Below are 19,654 nucleotides of genomic sequence, written 5' to 3' on the forward strand. Positions count from 1 at the left end.
CAGTAATGACAAAGGCATACACCGTTTGGTGTGTGTGGCCAAAATAAAGTGGAGAGAAGAAGGATATACATGAGACACAGTTCAGTCCATGGTATCTTGTGAAGATAGACCATGAGATGAAAAGCGGCCTCGTTTGTGGAGATTGAGAGGGCCTGCGGTGGCACGCGTGGGGAGGGACTTCCGCGGTGAGCAGGATGTAGACCTCCGCTTGGTGCTCTCTGAAGGCGTCGCTGAGGAGTGCAATTGTAAGATCCGCAGGGTGTCTAGTAGGTCTTCTGGAGTCTTGGAGGTGTAATCCCGGGATTGGTAACGGAATCGCACTGCAAAGGGGAAGCTCCACCGATACGGTATAACGTGTTGTTGAAGTACTTGTAGGTGGGGTTTCATAGCCCTGCGCTTGGTAATTGTTGTGGGGCTCAAATCTTGAAATAACTGGTATGAATGACCTTGGAACTGTAGAGATTCTGCGTTACGTGCAACTTGTAATAGTTGCTCCTTAGTGCGGAAAAAGTGGAGCTTGGCTATAATGTCACGTGGTGGACCATCCGTGCGTCGTAATGCTAACGCCCTGTGTACTCTATCCAATTCCAATCTTTCGATTGGGATAGCTGGGGCAAGCTCTTGAAACAGAGCAGTTACTGTTGATTGGAGATCGACGATCGTTTCTGGGAGGCCACGAATACGCAGATTTGAGCGTCGTGCCCGGTTTTCAAAGTCCTCCAGTCGTGTCAATAGTGTTGCGTTTTCGTCGCGCAGAAGGTCAAGGTCATCCGTATGTGTCTGAAGCGTGGTATCAAGACCATCTACCCTCTGTTCTAGGTCCGCAGTGCGTTGCCCCAGTTCACGAATTTCGCTAGATAGCGTGGCAGTGATGCGGTCCGAGGTTTGCTTCAAAGCTCTGTGTAGCATTTGTTCAAAGCGAGTTAACAGGTCAGGGGTTGTAAGGTCAGGCGTCAGGGCTTGTGTAGGGGCATCTGTTTCAGTATCAGACTCACCCTCAGACGTGCAGGGATGGCTGGGCTGCGGATCCTGCAGGGCTGCATAGGCATTTGTCACCTTCTTGCTTCCATGTGCTGGGGCGGTGGCCATCTTTGTGGAGGCCTTTGCCAGGGCCTCCTTGATTGATTTTGTAGAAGGGGGGACCTGGTGTCGGGGTGCCCCCTTAACCATTTTGTTATCTGTCAGTCGGGGGGGCTGTTATGGTGTTCTCAGCCCCCCTTTTCTTTTCTCTCACTCCTGCCCTGGTTCAGTATGAGCTGTGGTGGGCGGGTCTGTGCGGCGCTTGCCGCTGGGACATGTGTCCCGTCGGATTACTCCGACTTACTGCTAGGGAGCCGCCGCAGATCAAGGCGGATCGGTCCCTGGGAGTGTTGCCTCCTCGGTCGGGTCCCCCTGGATTATGTTGCGGGCCGGGACCCGCTGCTTCGCGGCGCTGTCACCCGACGGGGAGACGTAGCCTCAGCGAAGCATGTCCGTCCCGCCGGCCGCGCATGCGCACTCCCGCATAGCCACACTTTTTAAAAGTGGGCTATTGAATTAAAGGAATCTCACAATGACAAGATCACTTTAAGAAAACCAACACTATTAAAGGTTATCTCCTTATTAAAAAATAAAGCAAATAACAGAACAGCAATAATACATATTTTTCTGGGTTCTGCTGATTTTTATGTGGAATTATTATAGTCTCAATATATTAGCTTGCAAAGAGCAAAAGCTATAAACAGAAACAAAATGTTGCATTGTAAAGGAAAGTATAGTACACACATTGAATGCCACTACTTTCATTTTTTCCCAATAAATATTTTTTTTCTTATAGTGAGGCTACAAAGAAAGCTTATAAACCCTTGTAAGATACAGGATTTTTGATTAATGATACCACACTCAACTCTGTGAAAGAAATAAGGTCAACTTAAAAAATAATAAATCATTCCTAAAACATGCACTCATTCTGCTTTGTTAAATAGTGGGAAAAACAATGAATGACATTGCTATATATTTTATTCAAATGTGAATTTTGTTATTTTTCCCATCACAGAGCATGTGAATCATGTATATCCTGTATGTGAGTGCCTGCACATGTAAATTATGGCAAGGCAACAGAGGACACTAGGTATTTCTTTTAAAAATAAACAATATTTGATTTTATAAAGGTAAAAGCATAGCTCTGTTATGAGACATCTTACGCCAGCATAGTCATTTATTAAATTGTGGTAGATAGCATTTGTAACAGGATAAAAACTACAAAACAAAATGTAACCCAAAATGTATATAACTAGATATGACTACTTTATAAGCCTCCACATCTACACTTGAATTATTTGATTAATAAGGTGTGGACACTTTAGTAAAAGCACTAACATAACAAGAATGTAATAGTATACAGTACAAGGGCCTAAGTATAGAAGACACGCAACCTATTTATGTAAGTGTGAGGATATTATTAAGCATGCTACAACATACTTTAAGTAGAAAAACAGTGAGAAAGACAAGACATCGAACAAACATATATAAGTGGAAGGAAGTATCCTAAAGATTACCAGTTGAATTGCATGCAGGGTCCCATTTTGATGTTCAAAGTAACACTTTCCCCTCAAGGGAATTTATCTGGCTTTCATAGACTTTATTGGTGGGCCATAGACCTTATTGGTGGGCAGCTATTACTAACCTAATCCAATTAGATTAGTCCTCTGTGGACTGAATAATTTCAAATAATCTTTGTCACCGTAAACTTGAACTTTTTAATACAAATTTTAACAAGCTAACTGTTTTTTAATGCGCTAACAAAATTTTACAGGGAAAATTTTAATTCACAGCTGTTGCAGTGCTTCCCCCAAGTCAATGTATGCATCAAAAAAAGCCAGCCACCCTTATTATTTATTTAAAAAAGCTTTAAAACTTTTATCTGGAGGCAAACAAGAGTTTAGATTAATCAATCTGGCTCTGACCTGTATGTAGGAATTTCCCAGCCTATAGTCTTTTATTTATAATATATATTTATATATATTTAATATATATATATTTTTATAATATAATAATTTTGCATTTCATCTGGAACTAACTGGATATATCAACTAATAATATAACCACATTATAAGAAAAAAATAACAGAACCAAATAGTTAGCCAGATAGATCACTCATGACCTATCTAGGAGATATTTACATCTGCCACTGGAGATTTAATATATCATATTGTGACATAAAACATAAAAGATACAAGATATGAGTTTGTTTGTTCATTTAAGCATTTATACATGAGTGTCTTTTTATGAGAATCATTTAAAGTTAACCTGTGACCAAGCTATGGACACTTACGCATTTACAAACAAGTGCTCTGTTGCTGCAAGCACTTTAGAGCAATTCACCTTCACAGTTCACAACAGAAGTACTGAAGTCCTTAAAATCTTCCATTCTGCATCTCACCTTACTCTGATCCCCTCTTGAAGCACCTGATCTATGTTTACAATAGACTGTAGACTATCTACAGTGCAAATATATATATATATATATATATATATATATATATATATATATATATATCTTCTCACAGGAGTGAGCACACACCTCACATTTTTGTAAATACTGTATGATATCTTTTCATGTGACAACACTGAAGAAATTGTACTTTGCTACAATGTAAAGTAGTGAGTGTACAGCTTGTATAACAGTGTAAATTTTCTGTTCCCTCAAAATAACTCAACACACAGCCATTAATGTGTAATCCACTGGCAACAAAAGTGAGTACACCCCTAAGTGAAAATGTCCAAATTGGGCCCAAAGTGTCAGTATGTTGTGTGGCCACCATTATTTTCCAGCACTGCCTTAACCCTCTTGGAGTTCATCAGAGCTTCACAGGTTGCCACTGGAGTCCTCTTCCACTCCTTCATGACAACATCACAGAGCTTGTGCATGTTAGAGACCTTGCGCTCCTCCACCTTCCGTTTGAGGATGCCCCACAGATGGTTAATAGGGTTTAGGTCTGGAGACATGCTTGGCCAGTCCATCACCTTTACTCTCAGCTTCTTTAGCAAGGCAGTGATCATCTTAGAGGTATGTTTGGGGTCGTTATGTTGGAATACTGCCCTGCGGCTCAGTCTCCGAAGGGAGTGGATCATGCTCTGCTTCAGTATGTCACAGTACATGTTGGCATTCATGGTTCCCTCAATAAACTGTAGCTCCCCAGTGCCAGCAGCACTCATGCAGCCCCAGACCATGACACTCCCACTGCCATGCTTGACTGTGGGCAAGACACTTATTTTTGTACTCCTCACCTGGTTGCCGCCACACACACTTGACACCATCTGAACAAAATAAGTTTATCTTGGTCTCATCAGACCACAAGACATGGTTCCAGTAATCCATGTCCTTAGTCTGCCTGTCTTCAGCAAACTGTGGGCTTTCTTGTGCATCATCTTTAGAAGAGGCTTCCTTCTGGGATGACAGCCACGCAGACCAATTTGATGCAGTATGCGGCGTATGGTCTGAGCACTGACAGGCTAACCACCCACCCCCACCCCTTCAACCTCTGCAGCAATGCTGGCAGCACTCATACATCTATTTCACAGACAACCTCTGGATATGACACTGAGCATGTGCACCCAACGTCTTTGGTCGACCATGGCGAGGCCTGTTCTGAGTGGAACCTGTCCTGTTAAACCCCTGTATGGTCTTGGCCACCATGCTGCAGGGTCTTGAAAATCTTCTTATAGGCCATGAGTTATTTGCCATGAGGTGCCATGTTGAACTTCTAGTGACCAGTATGAGAGAGTGAAACCGATAACACCAAATTTAACACACCTGCTCCCCATTCACACTTGAGACCTTGTAACATTAATGAGTCACATGACACCAGGGAGAGAAAATAGCTAATTGGGCCCAGTTTGGGGTGTACTCACTTTTGTTGCCAGAGGTTTAGACATTAATGACTGTGTGCTGATTTATTTTGAGGGAACACCAAAATTTACACTGTTACACAAGCTGTGCACTCACTACTTTACATTGTAGCAAAGTGTCATTTCTTCAGTGTTGTCACATGACAAGATATAATAAAATATTTACAAAAATGTGAAGGGTGTACTCACTTCTGTGAGATACTGTATATATATATATATATATATATATATATATATATATATAAATACTATATATTATGGAGGTTTTGGCTCAAGTGTGCAGTGCTTTGTCATGCGTTCAGTCCACACCAGAGTATAGTTTTAGGGCTTGTTGGTGCCCTCTTTTATTCAAGACAAAAGCAAAGAATTCAACATGGAGCAGTTACCCATGCAGGGATTTTCATCGTGAATTGAATTTCAGCATCCTGGCTCTCTAGCAGTAATGCTGCTCAGGCAATACGCCTTGGCAGGGGCGGACTGACAACTCATGGGGCCCCCGGGCAATAGGGGATTATGGGGCCCCTGTGTCCTTGCCCACACTCAAAGCACACCCAAAAAAGCTCATAAAAGGTACCAGGGGCATTTCATGGGGCCCCCTACTAACCCCCGGGCCCTCGGGCAGTCCCCGAGTGCTCAAATGGTCAGTCCGCCCCTGCGCCTTGGTCCTCCAGACTGACTAACACGGCACTCACATGTTAATGTTCAGGCTCTGTGCCTCTGTCTCTTGCACTCTCAGCATTCTCACTACTTTCTCTCTTTTGCAGCTCAATTTGTTCTGTCACAGTCTGCACCTACACTATACAGACGTTCACACCTCTGGCTGCTTCCTTGCAACCACATGGACTCCTCAAAAGGATGGAGAACCAAACTACTGTCAGGCACTAGATTATAACAGGTGTGAACACCTGTAAACTCAGCCTTCTGGTCTCCAGCAGGACCCTGGTGCAGAATTGGAAACGTCTTCCCATCCAAATTCCTTTGAAGCCTCCAAGATCCAGGCCTTAATCTAGGAATTACAAAAAACCTGGAGAAAACCAAAAGCATAGTTTTCTTCACTTTGATCTGAACCTGGAACCTTCATGGTAAATATGTGAGGATCCTATGTATCCTTTAGCTTTTATCCCACAGTGTCAGGGAGTAGCACTGTCAATATATATATATATATATATATATATATATATATAGAGAGAGAGAGAGAGAGAGAGAGAGAGAGAGAGAGAGAGAGAGAGAGAGATCAGACTCCTCTGTAAGCATTGCTTTCTTTCACATTAAAAAAAAAAACCATATCCTGTTAGTTACATCTGTAAGCAGTTTGACAAATAAAGGCTGCAGATACAGGTATTGCACTTTTTCCTTAAGGTTTAAAATAAAAACTGACACTGAGAATAGTTATATTTGCACAACTACAGTCTCCAACTCTCCTAGGCTATGACTGATGCCAAATTTCACCAAGCCCCAATTAACAGCAGCCCCTACCCTCTCTCAACCAGTGTTACACTATTGCACAACCTGGCTTTTAAATGCTATGAATCATGGTTGTATAAATTACTCTGTGAGCATTGAACTCTGATAACAGATGCAATACAGTGTATGTATATATATGTATATTTTAAATAGAATTTGTGGAGGACAATCTGCTAGAGAATAAAAATATATATGAAATTTCCTCTACAGAAATATTGTCAATGTCTGCTTGTCAAAAGAAACAAATTGAAGATTTTTGGAGGATAATTGGCTCTTACAGATGTAAGAGGGAGAAATGTTTGAAAGTCTCTGCTGAAGTAATTAATATACACCTGCTTTTTATTATTTTTCAGTCTTCAAGGTGTTACCAATGCCTATATTATCTTATATTGTCCTTAGTAAAGTTTTCTGGTATTTCACTTAAAGCTGCACTTCATAGAGTTATAAAAACACAAATGAATGAAGCTCTGTATTCATTCATATCATTTTAATGGTATTTTTAAGCAGTGTAAGTACCTCAATGCACTACATACTATCACATTATGAAAGAGTTACCTTAAAATGAAGCCCTCCAGCAGGACACTCTGTCACCATTGACAGGGCTTCCATTATCACCAGGTTCTTCTTTCAGGTTCACAGGCTCCTTCATTTGAATGGCTGAATTTCTCCCGCACACATGCCATGATCATTGCACAGCGCTCTGAATGGATGGCATACTCAGTATGACATTCCTTCAGAGCACAGTGCTCATGCACCGGTGACATTACCGGCTGCAGAAATAGTGAATATATCCTCAACAGTGCATGTTTAGGAGATACTCATACCTACAGGTAAGCTTTATTATAAGATAACCTGTAGGTACAAGTCACCAAGTGGTGTTTACTACCACTTTAAGAGAAAAAATCCTGACCAAAAGAAAGTGATAGTCAGTTCAAAAGACAATCTTAAAAAATACATGTACAGTTTATAACTGCCTGGCTATGTGATGTTTAACTTCCAGCTATGCTGCGTTCATTCTGGGTTAGGATTTGTTTTTTAGTATAGACTAGTGTAATGCTAGTCCCAGAGGAGCCACTGGTTTGTCCTCCTGCCCAGTGACAACTTGCCCTAGGCTATATTTGCAGGCAAAAGCTCTGCAAGGAAAAGGTCAGACCACAGCATGATAGACAAAAGACTTGAATGGGGCTCAACTTATCTGTGAGTTTACTGATGGAATTGGGGTGCTTTACCTCTCTCAGTGTAAATGACTCTCAACAACCCACAGAGTAAAGTAACAATGAAGTCCCCTCTTGACATAATTCCTGCCCTCCATCTCAAGCCTGCACCTCCTTGGTGATCCACTTCTTATGGGCCTGTCCTATGTTGCACTACCACTGACATTCTCTTGCACCTAGTCTCCTGGCACAGCATAAACTCAGTCAACAGCACTCTACTCTGCACAACCCCAGAATCAGCCTGATTTCTGCAGCTTGATCCTCAGTGAAGCAGGAGCCCAGGGTTCCTCAGTGGTCTGATCCTTACCAGCAGCACAGCACCACAGCATGAGGCCCTCTCACAGTAGCTCAGCCTGCACATCTATGGGCTCCTGGCACACTCTGCACAGCAACATTCACTCTAGACTGTCCCTTCATATACTATGGGCAAAAAGAAGCTCCTAGTCCTATCCCCAGTCTATTGGCTGGAGACACACCTGCAGGAGCCTATCCTTGGCCCCAGTTTAACTCCCTTCTCTGTTTAGGTTTTGGGTGGAGCCACAGTACCAGTTGTGAAATGAACAATCTCAATCCTATCCCTCCTTGGGTTGTCATTTTTTATGTTTAAATGTTTTAATAAAATATAAAGGAGCTATTTGGACTTCTTTTTCAGTAGTGATAAGCTGAACACATCTGGGTTGGGATTGTGAAAGAAAGGGCAGCTGGTTGGTTGGGGGGAGAGGTGAAGCAGCAATTATAATAGTGCTTAAAACGAACATGAGAAAAATCAAAATACATTGTTTAAATTACCGCAAATGAGACGTCCAGGTTGTTTCACTCTGCTGGTAAATAAAAATCTAAGGATACCTTTCATCTATCTAGGGTCTGGTATGGATAGGGGGCTTACTGAAATCTAGAGGCTTCTTTTAAAACATGGGTCTCCCAGATTGTGAATGAATAATGGGGTGCTTTCCCATTTTTGTACATGGAATTAGTTTGAAAATATACTGTATGTCTTTAAAAATACAAATCTACATTTTTGAAATGCATTTAAAAATATATGTAAATATATGTTAAAATGGATTTTTATATGTTAAAAAAAATCTGAAGAATATATTTAAAAATATATATTTTTAAAAATATTTGTAAATGCATTCCAAATTTGTTTTTGTATTTGTAAAGACATACAGTATATTTGAAATTTATTTTTAAAAATATTTTTCATATGTTTTGTAATAAAAATGCATTTCAACATACAGTATGTAGTATATATATGTGTATATATATATATATATATATATATATATATATATATATATATAAAAATATATTGACTATGGCCAAAATTGTAGCATTTCAAATATATGTCAATATATTTGGGAAGAATATTTTTATATTTCAATATTTTTATTGAAGTATTTCAGTATAACAACAGGGTATAAGAATATTGTGGAGCAAGAAATACAGTTCACAGTCAAATAGGACAAAGCATTAGTGTGATGTGCGTTCTTCACCATTTGGCTGAGGATAAGAAATGTCTAAGTTACATTGACCTGAGAAGTATGCTCGGTTAGGAGTGAACCGTATTGAGGTGGTGGTGTTGTTACGTAGAGAGGGAGAGGAACATGTGGAAGGATAGGGACGGGTGGGAGGGGGAGGGTGGGTAGGGGGATAAGGGGAAGATATGCATCAGTCTTGGATGAAGGGTCTAGAGATTGCAGAGGGATTGTGTCAGTCTTTTACTGTACAGTTTGGGTTCTGTAGCCATCGAGACCATTGGAGTTTGAATTTGTGGTAGGATGTGATGGTAGGAGCTGTTCTCCTTTCCATGTCGCATTGTGTGTTGAGATCTGATATAAGTGTGGAGAGGGAGGGAGATTTAGTAGAATTCCATAGTTTAGTAAGATTAGTCTTAGCAGCTGATAGAGTATGGATAATGATTGTACGAGAATCTCTGGGACATTTGTCGATCCCTATGTGGAGGAGTGCCAGAGCCGGGTTTGGTGGGATTGGTGTATCAGCTATTGTTGTGAGAAGTTGGAAAACACTATTCCAATAGGATCTGAGGGATTTACATTCCCAAAGTATGTGAAGAAGTGATCCTGTTTCTCTGCATTGTCTCCAACAGGCGGATGGGCGTTGAGGGTAATACAGTGAAAGTTTGGTTGGTGTTAGGTACCACTGGTGTAGGATTTTCATGTAAGACTCCAAATGGGAGCTGCAACAGGAAGCTGTATGGGTAATGTTAAAGGTCTTCTCCCATAAGTGTGGTAGGATTGGTTGAGAAAGGAGTTTCCCCCAGTTGGAGAGAGAAGACGTTTGAAGGGAAAATCGAGAGTTGGTTATATATGTGTAGAATGTTGAGATCCCTTTTTTTGGGTACTGCGGTTTGTTTAAGAAATGGAATGCCGTGGATGGGATTTTCAGAGAGAGTGGGGTATTTACCTTCTGTAGGGAGTGAGCTATTCTTAGGTACGTAAATTGTTCATTGTCGGGAAGGTTGAATTTTCTCTGAAGGGTCTGAAAGGAATCCAAAGTGTGGGTTGTATAAAGGTCTTGTATGAAGGAGATGCCACGGTTTTCCCATTGTAGTAGCGGTAGGGAGGGTGTGATGAGATGGAGTGTTGTAATTGAAGTAAGGATTTTTTTGGTTTCTGTCGGGTGTAGGGTGAGGAGATCAAACCAAGCTTGTATGGTAGCGTGAATCCATGGGTGTTTGATATGAGTTTTGAAGATGGGAGTTTGTGGTGAGAACAGTAAACTGTATGGTGTAAGTTGGGCATGAGGAAGCAATATCATGTTGAACCATGTTTTTTCCTTGGAGGGATGCTACCAGTAATAAAGTTGGTCTAGTAAAGTGGCACAATAATATGATTTTAAGTGTGGGAGACCTGCTCCTCCTCTGGAAGTGGGGCGTATGATTAAGTTTGTGGTACATCTTGGTTTTTTCTTGTTCCAGAGAAATTTGGTAAATATCGCTTGTAATTTGGTAAAAAAGGTTTTAGGAATAGGAATGGGGAGTGTGCGAAATCTATATAAGATTTTGGGTAGTATATTCATTTTAAGAGTTGCTACTCTTCCCAGTTTTGATAGTGTTGAAGTACGCAGATTATGAATTTCTCATGGGATGGATTCAAGCAGAAGTTTATGGTTTGCGGCGTAGAGTTGCTCCGTTGTAGGTGTGAGGTTTATTCCTAGGTATGGGATATTGTTGTGTACCCAGGAGAAAGGGAATTGTTTGGTTAGTATCTGCTGAGTCTTAGTGGACGTGTGGAGGTTTAAAATGGAGGATTTGGGTTCATTAAGTTTGTAGTATGATACATCAGAGTAGTTTTGAAGGTGTTCGCGAATGAATCGCTTGAAGCGACTTGCACGGGTTAGTTATCATCAGTATGATGCCATCTGCAAATAGGCTAATTTTGTGTTCAGTCGTGAGGTGTGTAATTCCTGAAAAGTTGGGGTCATCTCTGAGTTTTGAAGTCAAGGATTCAATGAGTAATGCAAAGATTATAGGGGACAAGGGGCAACCTTGTCTTGTACCATTGGAGATGTGAAAGGGTTGTGATAGTGTGCTGTTTGTTAGTACTCTAGCGGATGGGTTAGAGTATAAAGATAGGATTGCTGAGAGCATCCAATCCGTAATTCCGAATTTTTGGAGTGTTAGTTGCATAAATAGCCAATGTATTCGATCAAATGCTTTTTCGGCATTAAAGGACAGGAGTAGAGAGGGTTGTGTCGTGGTTTCCAGGTTATGGATTAGGGAGATGAGTCTCCTGGTTGCATCTGGTGCCTGACGACCAGGGATGAATCCTACTTGACCTGGATGAATTAATGTAGGGAGGTATGGAAGTAGTCTTTGTGCTATGATTTTGGCATATAGTTTTATGTCCGTGTTTAGTAGAGAGATTGGCCTATAATTCTGCACGAGTTGGGGGTCTTTACCTGGTTTTGGAATAGTTGTAATTATGGATTGGAGCATTTCTTTGGGAAATTCGCCGGTCGAGGCGGCATGGCTGAAAAGGGTGGTAAGATGTGGTGTAAGATCAAGTGCAAATATTTTATAGAATTCATTAGTGAAGCCATCACGTCCTGGCGATTTGATTAGGGGTAATGTTTTAATGGATTTGGTTATTTCTGCAGGGGAGATTGGGGTAGAGATGGTGGAGAGCTGTGAAGGAGTAAGTTGAGGGAGATTAGTACTGCTTAAGAATTTTTGTATGGATATCGTTGTTGGTTGATTTGTATCTGGGTCATCTTTGATGTTATAAAGTGATTGATAGTAGGTAGCGAAAGCATTAGCTATGTCTTGTGGGTTTGTGAGAGATGTATGTGTTGTTGGATGTTGGATTGAGGATATTTTGGATTTGAGCTGTTTCGATAGTAGTGAGTTTGCCTTGTTGCTTAGGGAGTAGAATTTTGCTTTCGGTTTTTGTAGGTTATATTTGTATTTGTATAGTAGGAGAGATCTGAGTTTGTGTCTGTCCGAGGTCAGTGATTCGTGTGTGGAGGGATTGGGGTTGTATTTATTGAGTTCTTCTTTTAGTTTTATGGATGCAAGAAGTTTGTCAATTTGTTGGGTTCTTTGTTGATGCAGGAGTTTAATTGTATGAGGATACCTCTCATATATGCTTTATAAGTGGACCATAATGTGGTTATGGTGGTGTCAGGTGTGTCATTAAATTCAAAAAATACTATATGGGCTTCTAGTAAATGTTTTTGGTTATCTGGGTTCTTCAATATTGTAGAATTCAGTCTCCAGATACGGGGAATTGAAGTGTTGTTTGCTGTCCAGAGTTATGTTGATTGGAGCGTGGTCTGACCAAGTTATTGTGCAAATTTTGGAAGATGTTGCATGCTGTAGGGTCCATTTGTTGGTAAGAAAGAAGTTGATCCTGGAGTAGGACAAGTGAGATGGGGAGTAGTAGGTGTAGTCTCTTTCGGTGCTGTGGTGACATCTCCAAATGTGATAGAGATCATGGTCATGTAGGAAACAATTAAAATTATATTTGGCCGAGCGCTTGTTGGTGGAGGAGACTAGGAGTGGGTTCCCAATGATGTTAAAATCTCCACCGATGAGTAGTCTACCCTGTCTATGGGAAGAGATGGTGGAGTGGAGTTTGTGAAAGAATTGTAATTGATTGTTGTTGGGTCCATAGACGTATATGGTATATCATTAAGTTTGCAGATTAAAATGTGAAAGCGTCCTTGAGGGTCTGCTATTTCCGAAATATTTTGGAATTGTGTAGAGTCTATTATGGCTGTTATAACTCCATGCTTCTTCTTGGCATTAGTGGCCATGTAAATATGGGGAAATCGGTGTAATTGGAATTTTGGTGACTTGGTAGTTGAGAAGTGTGTCTCTTGAACGAAGAGAATATCCGCCTGGAGTGTGCGGGTTTCTTTTTGAAGCATTGATCTCTTGAAGGGGGAGTTTAGCCCCTAACGTTAAGTGATGTTATATTGATCATGATGAAGATCGTTGGGTTGATTGATGGAGTCAAGGGGTTGTTTCTGGGTATGTTGATATAAGTTGTGGAAGCTTGGTAGGGCATAAGATGTCTTCTTCTGGTTTGGTGAGATAAGGTTTGTTTACTCGATGGTATACGTAGAAGTTTCCATATGGTACTGAAAGTTTCAGGTAGTCTGTCGTTGTAAGTGGTCGACTGGTGGTGCGTAAAGTGGTGGGCAGGACAGGGAGTAAAAAGGGCTTGCGACAAATGCAAGCAACATGGGTAGTATAGGGTGCTACTTGAAAAACAGGGGGGTGTGAACAAGTCATGACCAAAAAAAGGGTCATGCTAAACAAAGTCTTGTAACTTAAAAATATTCTGGAAAGGGCTGATCGCCTGGGGGTGAGAGGTTGCGGTATAGCAGCCGGAACGTTAAGAGTGTGATATACAGAGGGTGTATTTTCTCAGGTTCACTCTGCCTCCATTTGTTGTGTCTTAGCGGAAGCGGGTTGGTGGGGATCCTCAGGTATTATGTTCCATGTTTTCAGTAAGGCGATACCTGCTTCCAGATTTTTAATTGTGTGTATCCAGATGCTTGATGGTCAATTTGGTGGGAAAACCCCATTGGTAGCCTATTCCATGGTTTCATAGGGCCTTGGTTATGTTGATCATCTTTTTGCGGTTAAGGAGAGTGGCCTTCGACAGATCTGCATATAATCTGATATTTGCATGTGATGGCGGAAGCTGGGGGGGGTTTCTGGCTGCTGTCATAATTTTTTCCTTAATGTGATAGATAAGATAAACAGAACAACCATTGATCCTTCCCCTCATGCCAGGTTGCTAGGTGTAACCCTAGACTCTGACCTCTCCTTCAGGCCCCACATCCAATCACTGGCTAAATCCTGCCAATTCAACTACTGCAACATTTCCAAAATCCGCCCCTATCTGACCATTGACACCACAAAACAAGTTATCCATGCCTTGGTTATATCTTTCCTTGATTACTGCAACTCTCTTTTCACTGGCCATCCCCCCTTCAGTCTATTATGAATGTTGCTGCTAGACTCATACACCTTACCATACAATCACCGACAGCTGCCCCCTTCTGCCAATCCCTTCACTGGCATCCACTAACCCAACATATAAAATTCAAAACATTTACCACAACATAAAAGCCATCCACAACACTGCCCCTAGCTGCATCACCAACCTCATCCACAGATATTTTCCAAATTGCCCGCTCCACTCCTCCCAAGACATCTTGCTCTCTAGCTCCCTTGTCACCTCCTCCCACGCTCGCCTCCAGGACTTCTCCAGAGCCTCTCTCATTCTATTGAACTCCCTACCCCCAGTATGCCCAGTCAGCCCCCACCCTGTCTGCCTTTAGACAATCTTGAAAAACTCACTTATTCAGGGAAGCCTACCCCACCTCCACCTAAGAACAGTACTTGAGTCACCTCCATCAGATCATCCCCTGCAGCTATCACCTTTTGAACCACCTCCCCCTTCCTTTAGATTGTAAGTTCCACGAGCAGGGCCCTCCTATTCCTTATGTACTGAAATGTATTGCAATTGTACTGTATCTCTTTATATTGTAAAGCGCTGCACAAACGGTTGGCGCTATATAAATCCTGTATTATAATAATAATAATAATAATATTACAAGATCTACTCTGATGACCTCATACCTCACCTGGGAGACCCCTTAGCAGATTCATGACCACAGGCAACATTCCAGCAGAATCCCTTGAAGTGGTAGTCATCAATATTCACAAACCTGGAAAATATCCCCATGATCCAGCGACCTATCGCCCTATTTCGCTCTTTAACACAGACCTGAAACTTTATGCTAAATTACTTGCCTCCTGCTTAGCTAACTTCATGCCATAACTCGTTCACCTCGATCAAGTGGGCTTTATTCCCAACAGACAGGCCTCATATGGCACAAGAAGGTATATAGACCTTAGTCATTGGGCCAAACACATTCTCTACTCATATCTCTTGATGCAGAGAAGGCGTTTGACAGGTTCATTGGAAATTTCTGAAAGAGGTTCTAGGAAAATTTTGCATCACTGGGAATTTTCTCCAAGCTATTCTTGAGCTCTATTCTTCTCCAAGTGCCAGGGTATGGACCTCAAGCCTACTCAATCCCTTTTCCGTTCACTAACGGCACTCATCAGGAGTGCCCACTTTCACCCATGATCTTTGCCTTGGTGATCGAACCACTAGCCAAGCTATTAGATCCAACCCTGACATAGCTGGTATACAGGTAGGCCATTCCACAAGATCAGTCTGTACGCCAACGACATTATCATCTCATTATCAGAAACCGTACGCTTGTTCCCTCCCCTCTGTCAGTTGCTGGACCACTTTAGTGCAATATCTCTCTACAAACCAAATCACTCTAAGTCCTCTTTGCTAGGCAACTCCTTACCACAAACAGTCAAAGATGATATAACCAAACTACCTCTTTTCTCCTTGACTCCAAACTCTTTGATGACTTATCTAGGCACTCAACTTGTCTTTCCTTCCTCAAACCTTTTACATGTTAATTTATCAACTGTAACTCAAAAACTTCCAGATATCTGTACCGCAATGACCTCACTCAAAGCTTCCTGTGCTGGATGCACAGCATTGGCGAAAATGTTCCTACCACACCTCCTATATTACCCCTATCTATCCTTTCCCATGATATTTGCAAACTGCAGCGGGTTATCAACAACTTCATATCAGCTTCCAGAAAACCATGTGTAAAATCTCCCCTTATGTACCTCCTTAAAAGTCTATGTAGGACTGGGAGTTCTGGACATTAAGATGTACTAAAAATCTAGATCATGATGGTGGTCTGGCGCATCCACCCCATGGCTACAAATTGAATCCTCTTCTATGTCCACTACACCTAAGCTACTCCTCTAAACTTTATGGCTTAACCACCACCTACTCATATCTAACTGTAGTTAGTGCTGCTATTTCAGCCTGGAAATATATTTCAAGGCAGGAATCCAATATGTAATTTGACTATATATATTGGAAATCCATTTCAAACATAACCTTCTCTCCTTCAACAGATCACCATAAAGTATTTGTTGAACAAGAAAGACTTTTATCTATACTTTTGCATAAGACATATCCTGTCCAACATACCTATCTGCAATACAACCATAACCAGAGACCTCCTTACATTTTGCACCATGCTGAATAACAAAATCAAAGGCATCTCCTACATATACAACCTGCTTCTAAGACCCAAATCCAATGTTAAACCTTTTATGGTTTCTGAGAACGAACTCTACATATCGCCCTACCCTCTTCCGCTTGGTACAAAGCTACACGCTCTAGTGCTGTTTTCTCCAGAAATGTTACCCATTGAGAGATGAAGATATATTACCAATGGTATTACACTCTGAAAGGACTGGGGCAAATTTGCCCTTCCTATTTCTCTTCATATTGGAGGAACTGTAGCTTAGAAGAATCCATCTTTCACATCTTGTAGGACTGCCTGCATTTGAAATCTGTTTAGGACTCTATATCCACCCTCCTCCATAAGATTTCAGATATAAAAATCCCTCTGACACTGCAGATGGCTTTCTTTGGACTGGGATTAAATGCCTGGCTGACCACACATCACCCTATAGTTACACATATATATTGAAAGCAGGATGTCTATCTCTAGCGTGTACATGGAAGAACCGCAATTCTCCTTCTCTACAAATGGTTATTTCAACACTTAATGACTACTGCCTTATAGAATTCCTTCTGCTAAAACACACATAACCATCTCAAAATTTCTCTAAGCACTGACATCCTTGGTTGATAGATCCTTGATTTTCAGTAACCTACTAAACTCTTTAGCCCAACAACATAGATGTATATGCATCTATCCCATGGTCATTTGGCCCTGTCCTCATAAGAGCCATCTGTTAAGTCTTGACCACTCCAAGCATACTCTCTTGTTCCCTGTTCTCTAGAAATGTCCTTGTTCTTCCTCTTTACTTTTATCATTACCCTCTGACCACTTGTCTATATTAGTGTTTCAGGGCACCATGTTTACTATTATCAGTACCATATCATAACTTGACTACCTCTCAAAGGATGACTACATCTGGTAGAAACCTTGCCCTTAAGCATAATGTGTCTATAATGTGTCTATACGTACAAGATGCTACAACCCTCCTGGATATATTGTATAACCTATGCTTCTTTTTACCTATACTTCTCATTGCTAAGTATTGGAGGCATTTTCCTCCTTAAGATATTACTACTTTAGATTGCATTCTGTGATTTTGTTAGCATTCTGTCACATGTATATTCTTCTCAATAAAAAATGTTTTTAGCACTGACAAGAGCCATTGTAAACACCTTACTAAAAACCAGTACCTGAGCGTTACTTTGGAAAATATTCTAGCCCACAACAGCTAATTGATCAGTCATTAAAAAATACGAGGAAGAGTAAATTGAGTAAAGAAGCTCATGGCTTGCACTTGATAAAAAAAATAATAGAGACCACAGATAAATATTTGACCATATTAGGAAAAAAATAAAACTTTCTGGTACCGATGGAAGCTGTAACTTCATATAAAATAAAAAAGTCAAAGAAAAAATTTTAAAAAGACAGCTTGTGTTTACAGAGCATGGGTTTAAAAGCCGAACAAAATCAATACAACTAATGCATTTAAACATTTTCAATTAATGGATTTCTACAAAGGAATAAATTTGTTTGTCCATTTGCTAAATGTTTGTAAAACCACTTATTTCTGTTAAACTCCACAAGTAGCAGCTTACTAAAAAATACTAAAAATAGAAAATAAAAAAAAATTCAGCTTGTGTTTTGTATCTCTGCAATGGCATGAGAAGTCTAAGAAGAGAAATTTGGTTGAGCTGACCATGTTGCAATAATGGTTATTAGTGTTGGATATGAGCCCCAACATACGAACAGTTCTAAGGAATGATTACAGGGGTTACAAGGAGTAATACGCCATTGGGCTCATTGTACTCAAAATTCTAAAAGATAGGACTCAGTCTTATTCATTTGGTTCAATGAAGCTGTATTTAATTCAGTCATCCAATTATATGCAAAGGATTTATTTATAGATTCCTCTTTATATGGTTGGTGTTTTGCATTTGTGCATGTTCACTTGACTAATGAAAAACTACGGTATGTTACTTTATTAAATTACCATTGGGTACTCATATTAAATTTTTTCTTACATTCTTACAGAGCAAAACAATGTTTGCTTTCCCCTCTTTTTGATTATGTTATCTAGCCAGTAATAGGCTATTCTGGATGAGGGTTTTGGCTCAGATTTTTAGCTTAGGATTCTATGGATTTTATCAGTAATTCCTTTGCTAAAGCTACATGATTTCTCTCTGACCAAACAATCAAGCAAGACCCTCAGCTTGCTTTGAAAAGAACAAGTAGATTTTTTTAGGGTTTTCTTGAATCATACATTTTAAACACTGTCTAAAAAAAACAAAAACAAAAAAAAAACACATACATACATACAAAGTGTTATAACCTGAGTAATGTATTGTACAATAAGTCAGCACATATCATTCATGTGGGATAATCTTTGGTTATAGTAGAAATTATTGGAACATCAAAAAAGACCCAAATATATCTAAATATAACCCTGCAATGTATAGTTCTAGAGCTCTGAAAAGAGTGCAAAAAATATATAATTGGCAGATCTGATGTTTCATAAAGCAGATTTTTCTGGAACCAGAATCTTACGGCAAAATGATCTTGGCATGGGACTAGCATTCTCCCAGTGTACAGACTACTGCCACATATACAGTATGAGGTGGGTATGCATATGCAGCAGAATTACAGTAGGTGTTTTAGCAATAGGTATTTAGGAGATGTTGAGTACTTACAGTGTTAAAAGAAAAGGACTGTTTGCAAATGTTACAGTGCCACTCCAGGCTCTGAAAGGATCCCAACCATATTTTTGGGATTGACTACTGGTCCCAGCTCTCAGTGCACAGCTGAGATACAAAGCCAGCTGCCCCCTCACCAGCCTGGAGCTTCAGTAAATGTTGGAGGGGCAGAGCAAAGAGTGTTGACTGGCATTCTCCACTCTCTGCTCACACCCAACCAAGAACTCAGTGATCAGCAGTCATGTGATCATTCAGTTCCTGGGCTTAGAGGGGAGTATGGATGTCTGTTTGTTTTTTCTACCCCAAACTTCTCCCTTAAGTGTTTGGGGGCAGCAGTAAGTTTTAAGCATGCTTCAAAGCTAGATTTACCTTAGCGCCTCTATTATGTACAGTTCCTATATGCTCAGCACCATATAGTGGCCAAAAACACTATGGGACTCCCAGCACAGATAATGATGATCATGGGGATTACAGCTACTCTCAAGCTACCCTCCTTACCATAGACAATCCAGTATCTGAAAATACATTAAAATACAGGCTCTTGTTGCTACACAAGGATCTTCACAGGGACCTGTTTAAATCATTTACTCAGATCAAATCCCAAATTGAGCATTTGGGTGACCACACCCACCATGTGGAGAAAAAATTCAGTGATTTCACTGTGGTCTATAATGAGCTTTTAGATGTTCACCAGACCCATTCTGATGCACTACAACACATTACTGATGAACCAGTTGACACAGAAGACTGCTTTCAGAGAAACAAAGTTTAGCTCAGGGG

Source organism: Staurois parvus, unplaced genomic scaffold, assembly GCF_062004578.1.
Source record: "Staurois parvus isolate SC_StPar_1 unplaced genomic scaffold, SC_StPar_1.0 ptg000396l, whole genome shotgun sequence".
Classification (NCBI taxonomy): domain Eukaryota; kingdom Metazoa; phylum Chordata; class Amphibia; order Anura; family Ranidae; genus Staurois; species Staurois parvus.